The following is a 21,518-nucleotide window of genomic DNA, read 5'->3' as shown; positions in this document are numbered from 1 at the left end:
GGTGCCCATTTGAAGGAATTGAGATTCTATCCCCCTAGGGATGCTACCTGCTAAGTTTGGTCAAAATTCATCTTGAGGTTTTCAAGAAGAAGATGAACATGTACAATTCAGGCTCCATTACAAGTGTTGGACTTCTCCCCAGCCCTCTCCTGGGTCCTAAGGGCGTGGGGGGGGGGGGGGGGGGGGGGGGGAATGAATCCGCCAACCCCATGAAAAAAACTTGAAACTACAGTCATCAATGTACTAACTCATAGTATCATCTAAGCCCTATCATTCTTGGTTCTAGAGAAGATTTTAAAGGTTCCTTAATTTTAGGGGGTTTGGCCCCCTAGGGACCCCCAGGTGGGCAATGGTGCCCATTTGAACAAATTGAGATCCTATTCCCCTAGGGATGCTACCTACCAAGTTTGGTGAAAATCAGACATGGCGATCTCAAAGTGAAGATGAAAATGTACAATTTAGGCCCCATTAGACCCCTCCCCACCCCCTCACCTGGGTCCCAAGGGGGGCACCCCTGATTCCCCCATGAACAAACTTGAAACTACAGTCATCAATGTACTTACTCATAGTATCATCTAAGCCCTATCACTTCTGGTTCTAGAGAAGATTTTTAAAGGTTCCTTAATTTTAGGGGGTTTGGCCCCCTAGGGACCCCCCAGGTGGGCAATGGTGCCCATTTGAACAAATTGAGATCCTATCCCCCTAGGGATGCTACCTACCAGTTTGGTGAAAATCAGATATGGCGATCTCAAAGTGAAGATGAAAATGTACAATTTAGGCCCCATTAGGACTCCTCCCCACCCCCCTCCCCTGGGTCCCAAGGGGGGCACCCCTGATTCCCCCATGAACAAACTTGAAACTACAGTCATCAATGTACTTACTCATAGTATCAATTAAGCCCTATCACTTCTGGTTCTAGAGAAGAAGATTTTTAAAGATTCCTTAATTTTAGGGTGTTTGGGCCCCCCTGGGGCCCCCCAGGTGGGCCATGGTGCCCATTTGAACAATTGAGATCCTATCCCCCTAGGGATGCTACCTGCCAAGTTTGGTGAAAATCGGTCATGGGGTTCTCGAGAAGAAGATGAAAATGTAAAAAGTTTACGCACGACGGACGCCGGACGAAGAGCGATCGCAATAGCTCACTTGAGCCTTCGGCTCAGGTGAGCTAAACAAGGACAAAACACTTTGTGCCTGGATATTGCAGCCCTTTCAGTTTCCAGTAACAGTTTAACGCACATGCAGTTTAGGAGTTTACAGGATTTATTTTCCCTACTTGCTACATGGGGCAAGAACAAATTTTCCAGGCAATCAATTCACTGTTTCATTCTGATTCACACATTTGAGTACTAACATGTTTGTTGTTACCTCACAGGAAAGACAGAAATAGAGAGTTCAGAGATATAAATGTAGTGTCATATCAGTTATCACTGCCATCACATGAATGTAGTCTATGATTGGAATTGATGTTATTCATGTTCAATGTGCATTTATCAGAATCCCCAACAATCCTGGTACAAAGGTGCAGCTTTTTCATTACTAACATGTCTTTTGCTATAATACACAATGAAGGCATAAATTGACAGTAGGCCTACAGGAAGAACTGGTGTCAGAGCTATTATCATTGCCATCACTTGGATGCACTCAACATAATTATGATATTGAAGTCATCCAAGTTCAGTTTTCAAACATTTGCCAGCCACAAAGAAGAACATGAGAGGGGATGTCACTGGCTTCATGGAGCTAAGTAGTTGGGAGGGCTGGTTCTGATTGATGAGAGGGGATGTCACTGGATTCACTGAGCTTGGTGGCAGAGAGGGCTGGTTTCCACTGGCGAGATGGATGTCACAGGTCTCACCGAGCTGCGTAGCCTAGAAGAGGCAGTCTTATTTGGCGAGAGGGGGTGTCACTGGCTTCAAGAACCTGGATATCTGTGATGGCACTTGGATGTGATGCTAGCTGTTCCACTGCAATAGAGGCCAACAAGCACATTCTATTGATCTCTCATCTAATGACTGAATGTTGGTAAATAAAGTAACTACTACACATTTACAATGAAAAATTATTTTACTACTCATATAGACTCAATTAACTATTCAGTAATACACATAGTAAATATTCTCTTTAAAGACTATCATTCAAGCAATGACAAGTTTAGTACTGATGAAAGCAATTATGTTATATGCTGAAAGTCCAATGAAAATAGCTCATTTTATTTATGATACCTGTATTTACATAAAAATTCCCTAATATGCATGCCAAAGGGACGTCTTCATCATCTACTGTAAAAGTGGAAATTTCTTGCGGTGTTGGTTGAAATTTTCACGCATTTCGCGTAAGCCGAAACTAGCGCGAAAATAAAAGCATGCGAATATTTTTGCTCGCCATTTGTTCAAGTAGTTGATGTCTTGATTCCGCGGAACTATAAATATGCGAAGCTCTTCTTACCCCGCCGACCGCAAAAAATTAGTCGCGCTAAAATATCCACTTTTACAGTAACCTGTTATCTCCTTACATCTGCCCAGGCTCTGATAAAATCAATATCTGTCAGCACTCTCACCAGGTTTTGATCCACTTCAATTTGACCCAAGTCCTTTCCTCAGAGTAGCATTTTCCTCCACAACTAATTGGAGAAGGCAACGGCATTCATGAACTTGTCCTTTTTCCATTTCACAGGGGCATCTGGACTGGAGTTCATCTGTATATCAGACACAATGAAAGGCATTAACACGGACTTACAATTAGGATAGTCCCGTTAGTTCTTCACCAATCTGTAAATTTAGTCACAGAACTTGCTATCCCATGTATTTCAGTGTAGAGTCTACCAGGTAGCTTTATCTTGTAGTGCTCACATACATGCAACAGAGAAAACTCCATGAAATATGTTAGAAATAGACTGTCTACTGTAGAACTTAAATAGCAAAAAGGAAAATAAGACCTACAGAGACCCTAGCCACATTTTTGATGAGTTGACACTGCACATGACGTCGGGATGACCTCAGCCTCTCATTGTGCATCTGGGTAATTCTGTGAAGTTGGGGCACGAAGTGTGACATTTTAGCATAACTCAATACTAATTATGCTATACATGTACTGGTTATAGGCTTTGCAGTTGTATTGAGACCATACATTTTCCTGGAAATTTTGTGCCATTCCGACTCAATTTTGATGAAATTATTAAAACGATATGTAATGGTGTCCTGTAGCATCGTGACGTGTCCATGTAGCATCGTGATAGTAAACATTTGGTCCTAAAAGACAAATTAAGGCAATTAGCTTGACCAAAATTTGATATAATATGCATAATTACTAGATTAGTCAGATAGCTAAATATCTTAACTCTCCTTTCCACAGTTTTACACAAAAAAGGACACCGCATAGCATCGTGATACATTTTGTAATTTTCTTTTAAAATTGAAACCGTGTACAGGAAATTTGAGATATTTAGCTATCTTATTCATACCTTGTAAATATGCGTATTGCATCAAATTTTGGTCAAGCTCATTGCCATAATTTGTCTCTTTGGACCAAATTTTAAAATATCACGAAGCTACGTGGACACGTCACGATGCTCCAGGACACAGTGTTACATATTGTTTAATAACTTCATTAAAATTGAGTCTGAATGGCACAAAATTTCCAGGAAAATGTGTGGCCTCAATGCAAATGTAAAGCCTACAAACAATAAATGTATAGCATAATTGATATTGAGTTATGCTGACATGTATTTTGTCAATATCACGATGCTACATACATGGACACTGCCCCAACTTCATGGAATTACCCATCTACAAAGTAGGCCCTATTTATTTATATGTTGTGTATACAACCTCATATCGGGCCTATGATGTCTTTCAATCCAGCCACATGCAAGGGATTTGGGGGTCTGTATAATTCCACATACAATCATTTTTTAGTAGGCCTATATGTGGCTGCAATGTACAAACTATGTAACTTGTAACCCTAAAAGTAATGATCAAGACAACCATAATCTTATTAACCACTACCACAGCTTTGGGTTTTAAAAAAAAATGTTATAAGTTAAATTACAGCAAGAACAAGAACAGCATCGTTTGAGAACACAGAGTTATCTATTCAATTTATTGATGTTTTGTGTACTAAATATCAACATTAACTTTCATTTGCAGGTTCAAAACAGTTGTTGGATCTAGGTGTATTAAAATAGTACCAGGTAATTAAAGTTAGTTTGTACAAACCTTTTGTACCAACGGAAGGGCTGGTCTCAATTGGCAAGAGGGGATGTCACTGGCACTGGAGACAATAACAAGGTACTGGTACCTTACCAAACATGTGAATTCACGTTTTTGGTCCGATCATAGCTGTGATGACAACATATACACAGTTGAGTCTCCACAAAGTATTTTGTAAAAACCGAGAGTTACCAGATTCGCTGACACTTTCATTCATTCAGTGTCGTTTCGTAAAATTGGATTTCTCGCCTATCGCCAATTTGTAACAAACGTCAGTTCTGATGAGTGTCGTAACTTTCTTATTTCGACATTTTGAGACCCATAATTTGACATGAAGGTAGAATAGGGCAACATAATCCAGAATACGGTAAAATAGGAATTCGTGTATTTACATGCAAAACACAAATAGCGTGCCATTTCTTACTGTGAACAGCGATTTATGTGTAATAGAGAAGCACATTTCAAAAAGGAGAAATGTTGAGCCAAATTTGGGATGTCATTCATAGGCAAAAAAATTTCCATGTTAACTTATGGTAACTATACACTGCCCAGTTGCTGTACGTAGGTACATAGCGACAGGATTCGCACAGCGTACCGTACTTACAGTGTCTACCACTCCTAGTCCGAGGCCCTTTTTCTCTGCCATTATAGCTGTAGCCCGACCACACGCTGTAAGTACACTGTGCGAATCCTGTCGCTACGTACGTACAGCGACTGGGCTGTGTATAGTTACCATAACTGGAAATTTTTTTGCCTATGAATGACATCCCAAATTTGGCTCAACATTTCTCCTTTTTGAAATGTGCTTCTCTATTAATTACACATAAATCGCTGTTCACATTAAGAAATGGCACGCTAATAAAGTGTTTTGCATGTAGATAATACGCGAATTCCTATTTTACCGTATTCTGGATATGTTGCCCTATTCTACTTTCATGTCATTAAATTATGGGTCTCAAAATACATAGGTCTAAGATACCTACCATACCTCAATCGCATTCTGAATACACCTTCTTGTGAATCTGCATGTAGCCTTTCTCCACATATGTGAGTATTAACAATCTCAGGCAAACTCTGATAGGCCTATAAGCATATCTTTTAGTTTAATAGAAAAATGTTAGGGTGTGGCATAGGACACCTAACAAAATTACTAATCTAGGCCTACTATCAGTATTACTAAATAGTAGGCCAATAGTGTGTGTAGATCCTCTAAGTGACATCTCTATCAATTAATGTTACACTAACAACACTAAACACTGTAACAGTTGTTATAGGTCCTACTCACACTGAACTAGTATGACTATGATGAGGTCTTCCGAGTTTCACAAATTTATTACCGATCCAGCCGAAGTGAAATGACATCTCTGTCGTTCAGCCCCTATCTTCTAGTGTCTTGAGGGGAATTGGGACTCTACATTTTATTTTTCTGTCACCATCTCCATACTCTGTCACTGGTTTTCATGGTCTTCCTCTTCTTGGAGTCAGATCTCTCGCTCTCCACCTGCGGCTCCATTGTTAGTGTGGATGGTATTTATACGCAGCCAGCAGATCAGAGTTCAAGCGGGCGACCCGTGCCAGCTACAAGCTGCCCGGCGGATCCCGGGAAATGCACCGATAACGCTCGCTAGCCAGTGAACAGGCACCCGGGTTTCGCCTCGCAATAGGGGCGATATCTTGGGCTTACTTTTCGCCGAGGAGAAGGCAATACATCAACGCTGTGCCAAAATCGGACAAAAGAGGGAGGCAAAAACAACACTTGAACGGAGAGCCTCTAAGCCGACCCCCCGTGATTTTGACAAGCGTTACATGTAACGCTCTTCAAAAAATCATAGATATCTTCATAATGCCGTATTTTTCATCGATTCTTTTTCATTGCTTAGTCCTTTCATAGACATTGGTCCTTGTTTTTGCCTGTTTCACTTCATGAAATAGCACTTTTGCATTTTGGGTTCCAACACTCCTCCCCAGTCCCTTTAAAGGGAAACCAAACTCTGTGTTTGAGTTGGCTGTAGTGAGAAGAGTCAAAATTTCCTTGTACCCAGTCAAAACCTTTAAGACTATGAAAGTTTAGAGTTGAACATGTTTGCATTAAACAGTAAAACTAGGCAAGGTACTGATGTGACTTCCTGACAAATAGTTCGCGAAAGAGAAATTATTGAGCAGTTTGATGTTTACTCTTGTTAGCTGTCATCGTCATGCTCATTGTTGCTGTTCAGATTAGTAAATCTGTAGGGTATTGTGAAGACTTGCGTGTGAGATAATGCCTGGGCCTCGTGCTTGTCTTCTACCCCTAGTTGCCAGTGCATGTGATGTGAACAACGGAGGCTGCAGCAACCTGTGCCTACTGAACCAAGAGGGTGGTAGGACTTGTGCCTGCCCAAACAACTTCTACCTGGCGACTGATGGGGTCACCTGCGTCTCAAACTGCACGGGAAGTCAGTTTGTCTGTGCCAACGACAAGTGCATTCCTTTCTGGTGGCGCTGTGACGGAGAGAACGACTGTGGGGACAGGTCTGATGAACCAGCTGACTGTCGTAAGTTTACTGCAGGCCTCATGGTATACTGTTTTGTATATTAGTGGTGATGGTGAATTCTTTAATTTGATTGGTCAATCAACCAGGTAATGTATCCCATATTCTGTGAATGAGGTCATTGCCCCTATTGTATTTTATGTTTTGCATTGTTGTTCATGGACCGTTTCAGTTTACTGCAAGCTAGAAGCACCAACTGTACTGCAGCAGTTATGAAAGAAAGACAAAAGAAGCATAAGTGGTTGGTAGACCAAAGATTCTTAAACTTGCATTGGGAGTTTATAATTTTGTATAAAATTTACAAATGAGATTACACTGGGATATACAGTATCTACAATCTGATGGCATATTCCATTCAGCCTTAGGCCTCATGGAATATGGCACCAGACCATATATATTTCCTGTATTTCATTAACAAACAAGGGCAAGTAATAGTGCCTTGGTTCGCTGCTTTTTTTAAAGTGGTGTCGTGATATTGTGAGATGTGTACATTATTTAGCTGTTTACTTTTCAAGAAAACGGGGAATATGAATTCTTAGATTGACCCGAAGAAGTTAAACATTTTGTGTTTCTCTTTTCAGTGTTTTTGCATTGGTGATGGTGACTGGGCTGCAATGCCCTGATTTCTCCATTGTATTACCATTGACCTTAACTCGACAGCCACATGACATGTGTTTTTGTTCTATCAGGTGAGTTTCACTGCACACCAGGACAGTTCCAGTGCCACAACTCCACTGAGATGGCTCCAGAGTGCATTAACCCCGCCTTCATCTGTGATGGGGAGAATGACTGCCTAGATGGCTCCGATGAACTCAACTGTAGTAAGTAACAGTCAGGCTGCCAAATCTCCCTGATTCTGCAGGAGGCTTCTTGAAAACTGAACTATTTACCTCCACCAAGGGAGGAAATTATGATTTCATTGGCATTTGTTTGTTTGTTTGTTTGTTTGTTTGTTTGTCTGTGTGCAAAATAACTCAGGAAGTTTTGAACAGATTTGGATAAAACTTAAAGGAAAGGTTGAGAATGATACAAGGAACTGATGATAAGATTTTGATAGTGATCCGGGAATTTTTACGAATTTTTGAAGGATTTTTAATCTTTTGGCAGATACGTGTAGAGTCAGTGAACTTGGGAGTTCAAGCTGAAAGTATTTGAGGTTTCCATACGTGCACTAAAGTGTGTGCTCTGCTTGGGCTAGGCGCCGCGTAACTGGAAGCTGATGATGTAAACAAAAGGCTTGTATATTGGGAAATTGGACGATTGTCAGCATGTGTGTATGGGTGGAAATTAGCTCCTTGGTGGAGGTCTGCACTCTCAGAGTGCTTTTTGGTAGGTTTTCATGTCCTGACAATCAAATACAAAGGGCTCCCTGATTTGGTCGTGATTTTGGCCCATGTACGCGATTTGCATGTACAGGTAACACAAGTATCCTCCTGATTGCACTTTATCACCCTGATTTGGATTTGGGGATGTTAATTTGATGTCACAAGTGACTTTTATGTGGAGAAACTGTGGCGGGGGGTTGGGGGAGAGAGACAAACAAATTACCAAAAAATTTTACCACAATTTACACAACTTGAACTCCCAAGTTCATGCAGCAACACACATAAATTGTGTGTGTGTGTTTTGAACACAAATGTGCAGGGATTTAGGAGCACATAATAGTGATATGCAATAGGCTGAAGTCCTCATAGTTCTATTTACACCATAGTTGTACCTTAAAGAGCCGCAAATGTTGATCAGTCGTTCATTGCTTGTAATGTACTGTATTTTGTCTCCCCAGGGACACATGCTTGTCTCCACAGTCAGATCAAATGTAAGAAGAGCAACAAGTGCATTCCTCGGGCATTCAAGTGTGACGGTGTGCAGCACTGTGAGGATGGGGAAGATGAGGAAGGCTGTGGTAGGTATCCATCACCATCACCATTATTAACATTACCATGATTGGTATCATCTTCATCAACGTTATCGTCGTTGGTAACAACGTCATCATCATCATCATCAACATCATTATCAGTATCATTGTTATCAAAATAGCAATCACTGATTTCATAGTCATCATCATCGACATCATTTTCATCATCATCATCATCATAATTATCAGTATTATCACTATCATCAGAGTCATCGACATCGTCATCATCATCACTATTGTCTTAACATCATCATCATCATCAACATCGTCATCGTCATCAACATGAAAATATACATCATTTAACGTGATAAACATCATCATCACCTGTATGCCTACTGTATGTACCATCACCCTCTTCATGCTTTGGATCTCTCTTTTCTCCATCCTGCTCTCTTCCATATCTCGGTCACTCTATCATTCACTCAGTCTATCTTACCTCGTTATGTTGTCTCTCTTTTCACTCCCTTTGTCTCTTTCTCTGTCTGTCTGTCATCCCTACTCCGTGTCTCTCTTTGTCTGCCTTTGTCTCCGCTTCAATGACTTGGTTTTGATAACTGGGGTAATTCACACTGTATTTATGGCTAATTTTTGTTATGCATGGAAAAAATGAAGAGAACGGTGTTGGGGTCTCTTTTTGTGTCGTAATAAATGTGTCCAGTTTTTTTCATATGATTATATGTTACCCATAATGTTAATTGATATTTCATTGCCATGGTAAGTTCAGCTTAACTGATTACCTTTGTAGTGTGATGATATTACTTGTAAGTTCCTGAAGGACCTTAGTACCAAGTAAATCAGAAATTGCATTAATGTTAACTTCAGTTCCAGTATAGATACTGTAAAAGTGGAAATTTTCGCGCATTTCGCACAACCAGAAACTAACACGAATATAAAAGCATGCGAATATTATTACTTGCCATATGTTTCAGTAGTTGATGTCTTGATTCCGCGGATTTAAAAACATGCAAAACTCTTCTTACCCGGCTGAGCGCGAAAAATTAGTCACACGAAAATATCCACTTTTACAGTAAGTGAGTTCACTTATAGTTGGAGAGTGTCCACCATGTGTCTTCGTTCAGAATGAAATGTTCTAGTAAATGAAAAGTTTATCAGATAATTGGCAACCTATGTGCAAATCCTTTCTGAAATATATTGAGTATATTTGATGAAAAAAAGATGTATGTTCCGCATGGCATTTAAAAATGAAATGCTTCACTCTTGTTCGGCATAATACCTTGTTTTAAGTTTTTTAACACACTGTGTTTGTGACCAATGTATGTCAAAGTTCATGGGAATTTCTAAATGTCTTTATAGGGAATGGATGTACTTCATGCCTAAAGAAATGGGATACATAAAAATCTACGACAGTAAACAAACTGAGAGCAACCCATACTTAATGATATTTATATACCTGTAATTAAGAAGAGATACATTTTAGACATACCTCTTTGAAGATGCACAAGCAGGAGTAGACATTATGTCATTCTGTTGTCATGGTAGTTGTTCTGTCATATTGACTCTGTTATCAGGGTCCCGTTTCATAAAACTTGTCAGTAACAACTAGCACATTTCTATGTCTAATTTGCTCTCAGCCAATCAGATGCAAGGATTTCAGTAACTTGTAACAACTATCGTAACTCATATCGATAAAAAGTTTTATAAAATGGGGCCCTGGAGTGTGGAATCATATGCTGGTTGTAGATTCTATATGAAGTACTGTTTTCCTCGTGCCAACAGCCCAAGTCAGTTGCCGTGACGACCACCTACAGTGTGCAGACAACCATCGCTGCATCCCCCTGGTATGGCAGTGTGATGGGGGAGAGAGATTGTGAGGATGGCACGGATGAACCAGATTTCTGCAGTGAGTCTATAAACTGCTCACCTTTTCTTTTCCGGATGATTAATCTTCGGGGTGCCATATTCTTTTCCTCTTCTGCATTATAGAAGGCAAAGTCAGTGTGCACAAACCTATCTGGTAAATTTGCGGAGATTGCAAGAGATATGCCCGATGGTCAGGGCTGAATGCTGGGAATACCAAACTGGATGCAATGCCAACCATATGCATCCACCATTTCTGAATATATGACACATTGTTTTCTTGAGATTAGGGGGAAGTCAACCCTGCAATTGTCGTTTCTTAGTAGAAAATGTACTCTTGTATGTCTTACATTATATTTTGAGTTTAATAGAATGTATTACCAAAATTGATACAGCAGTAGAGAAGTGTACGGTATTCACATTTTTACATCATATTCCCATTAGATATTTATGGTACGTTCTACTTGCAATGATTGCGTTCACAGATACTCATACAATTTCAGTTATTTTGCGTATTTCTGTGATTCACCAGTATTTACCTTGTCACATCTGTATATGCAATGAAGTCACAAGCCTTCCCCTAGCCTGTTTATTAATAATGATAATGATTGTTGGTTTTGATGTACAAGTAGTGCGTTTCAGACTTGTTTGGCATTTCAGTGGCCTTTACAGTCTATCATCACTGTATTCCTTGTTGATATCTATCAAAAAGTCAAGGAAATAGAAATGGAGAGGATTTGTTTCACAGTAGTGTGACTCTCTCTTTCATGTTTTGATTATTCTTTTCTTTTCCACAGGTTTGATGAATATATACAGTTTTTAATGATTTTATGCTCATTTTGTCTGTTTCCTGTCAGAAAACCGCTCCTGCCCGACAAATGAGTTTGCCTGTGAGAGCAATGGCCGCTGTATTCCCCTGAGATGGCAGTGTGATGGGGAGAGGGACTGTGTGGATGGTTCCGATGAGAAAGAGTCAGAATGTCGTGAGTGATTGCTTCATAGTCTGGTATTCATCAAAATCACTCACAGATGATATCTCTTTGCTTATCAGGCTTTAAAGGACAAGTCCACCTTCATATACATAAGGATTGAGAGAATGCAGCAATATTAGTAGAACATATCAGTGAAAGTTTGAGGAAAATTGGACAATCCGTTCAAAAGTTACGAATATTTTAAGTATCTGCACAGTCACTGCTGGAAGAGAAGACTACTACAGTGTATGATGTCACATGCGTACAACTATATAAGCAAAATAAAAAGAGAATTTCACAAAACTTTACTTTTTGAATAAAGTGCACATTTCTTTGACTTGCTACTGACGTATGTTAAGGGTAATATTATTCCCCCTGCCTTCTGAAAGAGAGAAGTTGAGTGTTCTTTTGTTATGCGAGATAAATGGAAATATGTTGAATTTTCTTTATTCTTTCTTTATATCGTTGTACTCATGTGACATCACAAGCTATAGTAGTCTTTTCATCCAGCCCGTGAGTGAGCAGAAACTTCAAAAATTCATAACTTTTTAACGGATTGTCCGATTTTGCTCAAACTCTCACTGATGTGTTCTACTAATATTACTGCATTCACTCAACCCACATGTCTATGAAGGTGAACTTGTCCTTTAATAACAGCACATTGAATTAATTTCAGGTTGCAGATACTAGAGATCATCAAAAATAGCAATTGTCACCACATATTTATTGACATAGAATATTTTGACAGGACTTGTCACTACATATTTATTGACATAGAATATTTTGACAGGACTTGTTATTTCTTGTTATTGTAATCATTTGTCTTATTTAAATCTGCTGTTGGCATCCAGTTCTTGAGGTGAACTTTAAGAATAGTCAGCATTCTTGAAATCTTATCCTTTGTGTTACTGCTAAAAAACCCAACAACAACAACAAACAAACAAACAAACAAAAAACAGAAAATGAAGATGACAAGATTCCAGAAAGTGGTATGATGGCTAAGCACAAAGTTTATGAGGCAAGGCCAATTTTCCATCCTGTACTTGGCTTATATATTGTGCATTTCTTTGGCTGAAGAGTCTGAGACGTCATGCTTGTAGAGATCATGTCCAAAGGAATGCATGATGAAATTTCCTTCTGTGTCTCTGTATGTTGACAGATGACCAGTCCTGTCCTAGCGACATGTTCCGTTGCAGCAACTTCCGCTGTGTGCCGCGGCCATGGAGATGTGATGGTGACGATGACTGCGGTGATAGTTCCGACGAACGCAACTGCAGTAAGTGTTTAATAGAGATCATAGTGCATGAAGGAGTTGTATTTTTGTTAAACCTGCATAAAACATCTGTTGTTGAACTGTCTTTGTAACCATGCACTGGGTGTATGAAGCAGCCATGAGGAGACTGTGTGTCTTGAGAAAAGATGAAATTAGCCATTTTGCAAACTTTTGAACCATTTACGAATAGTTAGAATGTTGGTACTGAAATAAGTTATTTTGTTGCTTGTGTAAAGATTAGATGACACTGAACATCCACAGAGGAAGTTATATGAATCCAGAGAAGAAATTGATTTGGTGATCTCTCGAACAAGCTGCTCAGATTCCTATTAATGTGGACAGGTAAACTTTAAGAAAAAGAAAAGAATTGAAGTGAAAAAAAAAAAAAGCCTGGAGTGTCTTCAGTGAATTAAACTGTTAAATTTGATTGTATTCTTTCAGTATTCCCCGTGATCAGAGTTTGTGTTCACATTTTAATTATATCAATATCGCAGGTAATTTGTGCCCACCGAATAACTTCCAGTGCGCCAACAATGAATGCATTATGATGGAGCTCAAGTGCAATGGAGACAAAGACTGTTCCGATGGCTCGGATGAAAACCCGGACATCTGTCGTAAGTTGACTCACAGCCATTGTAATATCGTTAAACAGAGTTAATTTGGCTCGTGCCAAACATAACAATAACAAGAAAAATTATATGGTTACTTTGCACCAAAGTTCACGGTAATTACTTTCGGGGTCTTTTAGTACGTAGGTCCCTTAGATACGACATTTGGTCCCTAAAGGGCCCAGGAAAAGGGCCCCAGAGCAAAATTTGAGTGAATGTCAAATATCACATTCAGAAGATTTTCGGCTAAGTTGTACTGTACAGTCAACCTTGCCTAATTCTACCTCGCGTAAGTTGTATAATCGCCAAAGTCGAAGGTCTATTCAAATCTTCTTTTCTTTATATGTTATTGATTGTAAGTCAAAGCCATTTCTTCAGTCCAAATAGATTTGACTTAGGCAAGGCTGACGGTATTTACATTCCTTTAGAAATGAAGAAAATAAGTTTTAGCACTAACAGGCCATTTTGTCTTCTATGTGGATTACATTTTGATGAGGAGTGAATTATTTGATTAACATTTTAATCTGCATGCCCGATGTGTATCAGTCATCACTTTGAAGGGCTCAGAATTATACAAAGTTCCGCAGTCTGTAGGTGTTGTATATGCTACGTGATTATAAAAACTAAAAGTATAGTACATGTATGCCTCCTCCAAACCAAGTAGTGGGATTATTGATGATACCAATTTAGGGCAGGGAAAACAAGTGTTCATTGCTCTTCCAGAGTTGAACTCAGTTGCCCCCTATGTAAGTATTTCTGCAAAATGCATTCTCATCAGATTTGAGATCACACTTGGGAGTAGGGGACACAAAGTTATTCAAATGGGAAATATGGTCTCCATAGGGGCCTACGTTCAGGGTTATTAATTATATTAATTAATTATTTAATTAATTATATTATTAATTTTTGTGTGTTTTGGAATTTACCGATGGCACCAGACTAGTAAAATTTACAAAAATAAAAACACAGCAAAATATATGGCATTTACAGTTTGGAGCAGTTATGATTAATTTGTATTGTGTGTAGATACCTTTATGAGTAAAGGAGGATACTTTTTATTGGATCCCGTAGAGGGTGCTATGATGATAGACGTAATGATATACCAGGGACAGGCACCACAAAGTAATTGTACGAGGGTCATACATGTATGTGCCATCCCTGGCTCTTATTGGGTGCACTGTGGCATAGTAGACACGACATGTGACTTTCAGTCAGAGATCCCAAGTCCCATGAATAGTGCCTACATCCTTGAACAAGATGTTTTTACCCACCACGTCCCTGTCAACCCAGGTGTATAGACGGGGACCTGGCCATGCTTGGGTAATAATGATATTAGGGCCCTCTGGTAGAACAGTGGCAACACTGAAGAGGCTACCCTGGATGGATGAGACATTATTAGTGTGTTTTTCCATATCAGTGGGAGAAAAAGAAAATGTGACCTGCCATGACAAAAGAATCCGAAAGTCACTGACGGCTGAGCCGTGAATATTGAGTTTGAAGTCAGATCATCAAAATCAGTCAGAACCATCAAATTTCTGTTGTTGGCATAATTTTGTAGTCTAATATTTTGTCTATCATCTGCCGAAATTTTGAAGCTAAATGATCAAGGAAAAGGCAAGCAAATATTTTTTTCCTGGGCCATGATTTTCAGACTTTCAACGGAACGGAAACGCGTCTGAAGATTTGGATTTAGCGCCAAAGATAGACTTTGCCCCTAACAACAAGGAGTTATCTTATTGGATCGGTCAGTGCGTGGCATCCTAGATGGTTACTTATTGGTTATGCGTAGACTGCTGGCACTAAGCTTAAATGAACATTGCGGAGGTTGCTAGGAGCATACATTCTATTGTTAAAGGTGAAAACTGCCTTACCTCCCCCTGAGCACAATTGTGTCACAAGGAAAACTTTGTATGCTGATTTCTTAGACCACTCAACATAATCTCATAAAATCGATATCTCTGTAACCGAGTGCTTTTATTAGTCATGTTATACAGCTGTATGTGAAATTATAGCAGAAGAGAGAGGGAATAATGTCATGTCACTTTCAGAAAATCGACCTCCCCCAACTTTCGGATCCTTTTGTTGTAGCGGGTCACAAATATGGGAATACATTTTCAATTAAGGTCGGTGCCTTGATACATTTCACTTTGTTTTCTGCAAGCAGCACAAGAGGAGTGTACCAGTATGGAGTTCCAGTGTGATGATGGTCGCTGTATCTGGGGACGTTGGCAGTGTGATGGAGATCCAGACTGTAATGATGAATCAGATGAGAAAAATTGTGAGCCACCCTTTCTGAATTTTACTTATATCCTTGTCAAAATGACTGCATGATTGTGCCAGGGATTTTTAAATGTTGGTAGTAGATTTTTTGCATACCAGATGTAGAGGTTCAAGCAGGCTTTTACAAACATCATTATTGTTTGAACATCATTTGTAGGGTAGAAACTTTGTAATATTGTATACTTTTCTCTGTAGAAGTGTAGAGGTTTTTGTTGTAAACAAACTTGACTGATCCTGACAGTAGAATGGACTCTCTGAGACATTTTAATCCATTAAGGACAAGCTGATTTTTCCATGATACTCATTTTCCATGGACAACTACCTGAGTATACTCGGGACTAGCTTTCAGCGGGTTAAAGGGATGGTACAGTTTTGGTTGGAAAGGACTTAAGGTTTTCAACATTTATTGATGATATTATTTTTCAGACAATGATAAACCTCAGGTTTGAGTTTCTTCAGTTTGTCTCCCTCTACAAATTCACCCCTCTGAATAATATCTTTCTTTCAATGATAAACCTTTTATGAAATATGAAAGAATATATGATTCTAAGAGGAATTCAAAGTTCATTTGATAAAAATTTGTTTTGAAATAGCTGAGATATCTGAAATAAACCGAAAAAGAAACTAATGTTAACAAAAGATGGGACTCACCTTTTACTTTATGAGTGCTTTGCTTTGCTTTGTTGGTATCTCAGCCATTTCAAAATCAATTTTCATCAGATGAGCTTTGAATTCCTCTTCAAATTGTATGCTCTTTATTAACATTTCATAAAGTGGTTTGTAAGTATCTTGAAGAAAGTTAAAGGCTGAATCCTCATGTCAACCAATACTACGCCATCCCTTTAATGTAAATTTCATAACATGTTTCTGTTGGGAATATTACAGGTAAATCATTTGAATTTTGTAGGAGTTTTAATCGAGGTTGAAATCATTTTTTTTTTCTTCATTGCGTGAACTTATTTGAATGATAGAAAAATCCAGAAAAGAGATGGCCAGATAATCAAGATGGAACTGTCAAACCTACATGTATGTAATGTATTTTCTTTCTCTCTCTCTCTTCTCTAGGTCAGGACAAGTCATGTCATGACAATGAGTTTCATTGTGACAACAACAGGTGCAAACCCGAGATATGGCGATGTGATGGGGAGGATGACTGTGGAGATGGGTCAGATGAAAATCTGGAAATGTGTGGTAAGACTCTCTGAAGTATAATTGTATAGGCCCATGTAGGTCCCCTGTCCAGACAAACCCCACTGAAGTAAAGGGTCTGCCTGATTCCATTTTTAAAGGGGGAGCCCTACAACGCATCATACAGACTTGCTGTGAAAACAGCCTGACAGCTGAGTGGGAGTATTTCAACCCGTTTATAAATCAAACAAACATGCATTCCTGCAATGGTCTTTTAAGAAAACAAACAGACACTCTATGTGAGTGGTGTAGTGAGATATGACAGATGAATGAAGGTCATGACTTGTCAAAGATGTGTGTGAAATGTCAAGTATGGAGTCAGATAGTGTCAAGCAAAGTACGTGTAGCATCTCATGTATGACTCTGATATTGTGTCAGAACTCCTCCTATATCTGAAGTGATGCAGATGCACTTATGACACACATGAAGAGGACACTTTGCATGGCACTGAGCCATGTAGAATGTATATCAAGGTTGTGATATTATTCCTGTACAGATTAGAGTCTTTTCCCTTTATTTTTTTTTTTTTTTCTGAAAAGAAGTTGATACAACATCTCACACAACTTGTTTGCTGTTTGCAGTAAGATATGTTGGATGAATCACCACTTTTTACCTATCACAGCTTTATTGTCTTTTTTGTTTTTGGTTGTTAACTTGTGTTACCAATGTAAACCCTAACTTTATTTGAAATCTGAGTTTGTGAGGGATTCTTATCTTATGTATCATGTGATAAACCTGTCACACTGCTGTAACTTAGAGGTTAGTGTTAGTGAATGTGCATTTTTCAGTCGCGTGTCATCTTAATGGCTCTAAAGGACTCAATAGGCTGTCTATCAGCCTGTCTTGAGATGGTGCTGTGGGCTATTATTGAGAAATTTGTATGTGATATGAAGAAAGCACCACCCTAATGTCTTTTTCTTTCCATTCTGTGTCGTTTGGACTACAGCTACCATGCATTGTCCTGTCTCCAAATACCGCTGTGCAAATCACATCTGCATCAATTCACGCTTTGTCTGTGATGATATTGACAACTGTGGTGATGGCAGTGATGAACAGTTCTGTGAGTATCAAAAGAAGAGCTCTTTGTTTTTTTGAAAGAAATCTGAGTTTTGTTCTTTTCCTTCCTAAGTTTCTTTTTATATACATTCAGAAACCTGTGTGAGAAAAAAAAATATGGCAATAGAAAACATCCAAACTGATTTGGAAATAATGAAATGCTTGTAACTTTATCTCTCTGATCTCTCTATGTGATTCACCATGTACAACTGTACATTGTACTTGTGCCTTGAAAATTTCTCATTCATGTCATGCAGCTAAGTATGAGTTGTAGTAGATCCAGTGCTTTTTTTTTTTGTCGAAATATGATCAGTTTCTACAGTCCTTTCATAGCTATTTGGAAAATATCTATGTTGTCATATTATCAATATAGTATATTTTGTTGATTTAATGAATCCCATATGATATAAATTATATTTTGGTCCCCTCATTAGAGTACTAACAAATTTAAGAGATGCATCGATTATAAATTTTTATATCGAGGTGTGACATTTAGTGTTGTGTTAGTAAGGTTGACTTTAACTCTATTCTGCATATGTCTTCAAGTTAATGATGTGCATGAACTGTGATTATGAATGTGTGTGACATCTTTGCCCTGTACTCCATGTGCAAGAAGACTCTATTTCCCCTGAAGAAGTAGACAATCATATTAGTTACGTTCAGACGGTGATCCTTGATTCAAGAATAAACTAACTTTGACGATAAGCACTATGGGATGCCAAGAGTCATATGGTCAGTATTGTTTCAAAATTAGTCATTTTGGCAACGAAATGGCCATTTCATGTAGAAATCATCTGTATGACGCTTGGCACCCCGTAGAGCTTATCCTCAAAGTTGAGGATCACCATCTGAACATAACTATTGTTTTTCTCACAAATGGTTTAGAAATTGTAATAGTCCATGGTATTGATTATCACTATTAAAACAGCATGATAAACTATGCTACCAGACCAATGAGTGTGTCTGCTGTGCAATGATATTTGACATTATAATCTGATATATGTGAATGAAAAATACCACAGGTGATGAGCCTCCCATACCGTGCATTAGCTCACAGTTCCAGTGCAGAAATAACCGCTGTGTGGATTCGGGCCTGCTGTGTAACGGTGTGGACAATTGCGGGGATGGATCAGATGAACGGGGATGCAGTGAGTAATCTTCTTTCTTATCACCTTTTACTCTTAACCCATCGAAGACTAGCCTGAGTATACTTGGGTAGGTGTCTATGGGAAATGCTTGTTATAGCAAGATCAGCTCGTCCTCAATGGGTTAAAACATATGAGCTGTTGTGATCTTTGGGTCTAAACAATTCCAAGAGACTTACTATAAAGCTGTTTGTTTCGTGAGGTTTAATTTTTGCAAATTTTGTGAATCCCTGGTGGGTTGCAAATTTAACAACACGTCAAAATATTGCTACATGCTAGAGTATTATTGCACTTATGATAGCCTCGGCATCAAATTGCAAAAACAGCAGCGTGTGAAAATATCAGTGACCTCCTCATTTGCAAAAAAAATATCTGTATGCAAAAATTACAGCTTTTACAGTAGTATATTCAAGACACAACTTTGTATAATGGGGAAATGACATGGGATTGTGAAGTATTCTGGAAGAGAAAATGTTATAACCAAAAATGAAAAGTTGTCTCGTGGTGGAATGGTTTTCTGAGCTAAATGAATGAGAATATTGTCTGTGGAGTTCCCTCTCTGTGCCATGTAATATTATGATTAGTCATCAAACTTGGAAATCATTTTGGTAATAACAAGACAGCTTTTTCTTTTTCTTTTTTTAAACCGTGCTTTCGGGATCAATGCATAGAAGAACCTCAAATAATCACAATATTTTATTATATGTCATAATGCTGTCACGACATGACTGCTTCAGGCAAATGAAAACTATTTGATAATTACATGTATGTGCTATTAAAGCAAACAGCTTTGAGTTTTACAACAAAGATATGAATCGACGTGCAGTGCTCTGTGACTTGTGACTTCATTTCTTTCATTTAGGGGGCAACTGTAATAACAGCAACATTGAGTGTTCCCACAAGTGCTCTTTGGTGAATGGCAGCTACTACTGTACCTGTCACTCAGGCTTTGAGCTACAGCCAGATGGGGTGTCATGTGGAGGTACGTCAAGTGTGATGGGGCTAGAAGTGGTGGTTCCATGGCATTTGCTCCTGCGACAATTGCTCTCAGGAAATATATGCACACCATAAGCCAAACATACAAAACCTACCCACAAACATAACCCTAACCCTAAAGCGAATCCTCACTTCAAATTGAACCTAAAACCATATCACAACCTTAACCCTCACCCCAAGTCCATGGAGACAATATTAAAAGACCAGAGCAAATGTCACAGGAGTAAATGTTGTGTCACCACCCAAGAATGATGATGATGATGATGATGATGATGATGATGATGATGATGATGATGATGAAGGTGATGATGATGATGATGATACCAATGATGATGATGATGATGATGGTGATGATGATGATAATGGTGATGATGATGATACCAGTGATGATGATGATACCAATGATGATGATGATTATACCAATGATGATGATGATGATGATGATGATACCAATGATGATGATGATGATACCAGTGATGATGATGATGATGATACCAATGATGATGATGATTACACTAGTAGCAATGATTAAACTTTGATTTGAAGTATAGTGGTCACGTTACAGAATAAGGAGATGCTCACTGCAAGGTGGCAGCTGAAGTTATGATAAAAAAAGATATATATTATATCAATAAAATATCATGATGACAAAGATAATGGTGGTGGTGATGTGGAGATACCAGTGGTGATGATGATGATGAGTTCTTTTCTAATGATAGTTAGGAGTAGATTTCAGGTTGGACGAGAAGATTGTGTAATGACTGTGAGCCTGTGAACTGCTAGCAGAAGTTGATGGCACTCGAAGTGTCCATTCATCCACCAGCTGTAAGTTATTTCATGGCAGATGTGAATTTGACGTGAGATAATTTAAGTCTTGAGATTGGTAATTTCTGAGATCTTCATATCATACTGTACATGTAGAGCTGTTTGTTCTATACATGTAGCTGTAAGGATCCATCAGTGGAAAACAAATACATGCTGATATGACAACTGAAAATCTTGCTTTATGTGTCATTTATGTTGCAGACATCAATGAGTGCAGACAGTTTGGTGTTTGTTCCCAGGAGTGTGAGAATAAGCAGGGTTCGTTTGTCTGTAGCTGTGTAAAGGGTTATCGGGAGAACCGGCAAAATGGCACCACCACATGTCGCGCAGAGGGTAAGTACTGTCAAACCAGATTTTTTTCATGTGCTTTCTAGTTTCACAAATATCGCGAGAGCCAGGATTCGTGAGATTCAAATTCAAGCGAAAGTTCTTGTTTACACTACATGCATTGAATGCCAGTGGAAATTTGGATGAATTTCATGCCGTGGAAAAGGCAGTCAGCTCCAATATGCAAAATGTTTCATGCTGGGAATATTTCTTGCTTTACAGAATGTCACAGAACCTCTAGTATGTGAGCAAAGGGGTCAAGGGTCAATTAGAGTGAAAGTCATACAGTCTTAAGTAGGCCTTGGGCTATCTATGGTGTCTGAACACATTTCTGCTTTCTATGACTGAAACTGTACATGAAGTAATGACATGATTCT

At 38.8% G+C, this 21,518-nt stretch overlaps 1 long non-coding RNA gene and 1 pseudogene across 1 annotated transcript; one reads left to right on the top strand and one right to left on the bottom strand.

The window, feature by feature from the left end:
- Positions 1–21,518, top strand: part of LOC139716969 (low-density lipoprotein receptor-related protein 1-like) — a 183,283-nt pseudogene that overhangs the window by 139,292 nt on the left and 22,473 nt on the right.
- On the bottom strand, positions 1,185–4,258 carry LOC139717020 (uncharacterized). Its single transcript, XR_011709939.1, has 3 exons — positions 4,215–4,258; positions 2,558–2,695; positions 1,185–1,964 (listed from the first exon to the last, which is right to left on the bottom strand). It is a non-coding gene; the product is annotated as an uncharacterized lncRNA (long non-coding RNA).

Source organism: Diadema antillarum, unplaced genomic scaffold, assembly GCF_040938485.1.
Source record: "Diadema antillarum isolate AM-2024a unplaced genomic scaffold, OU_Dant_1.0 scf00000071, whole genome shotgun sequence".
Lineage (NCBI taxonomy): Eukaryota > Metazoa > Echinodermata > Echinoidea > Diadematoida > Diadematidae > Diadema > Diadema antillarum.
The sequence above is the reverse complement of the archived record's forward strand: the minus strand, read 5'-3'. Positions and strand labels throughout refer to the sequence as shown.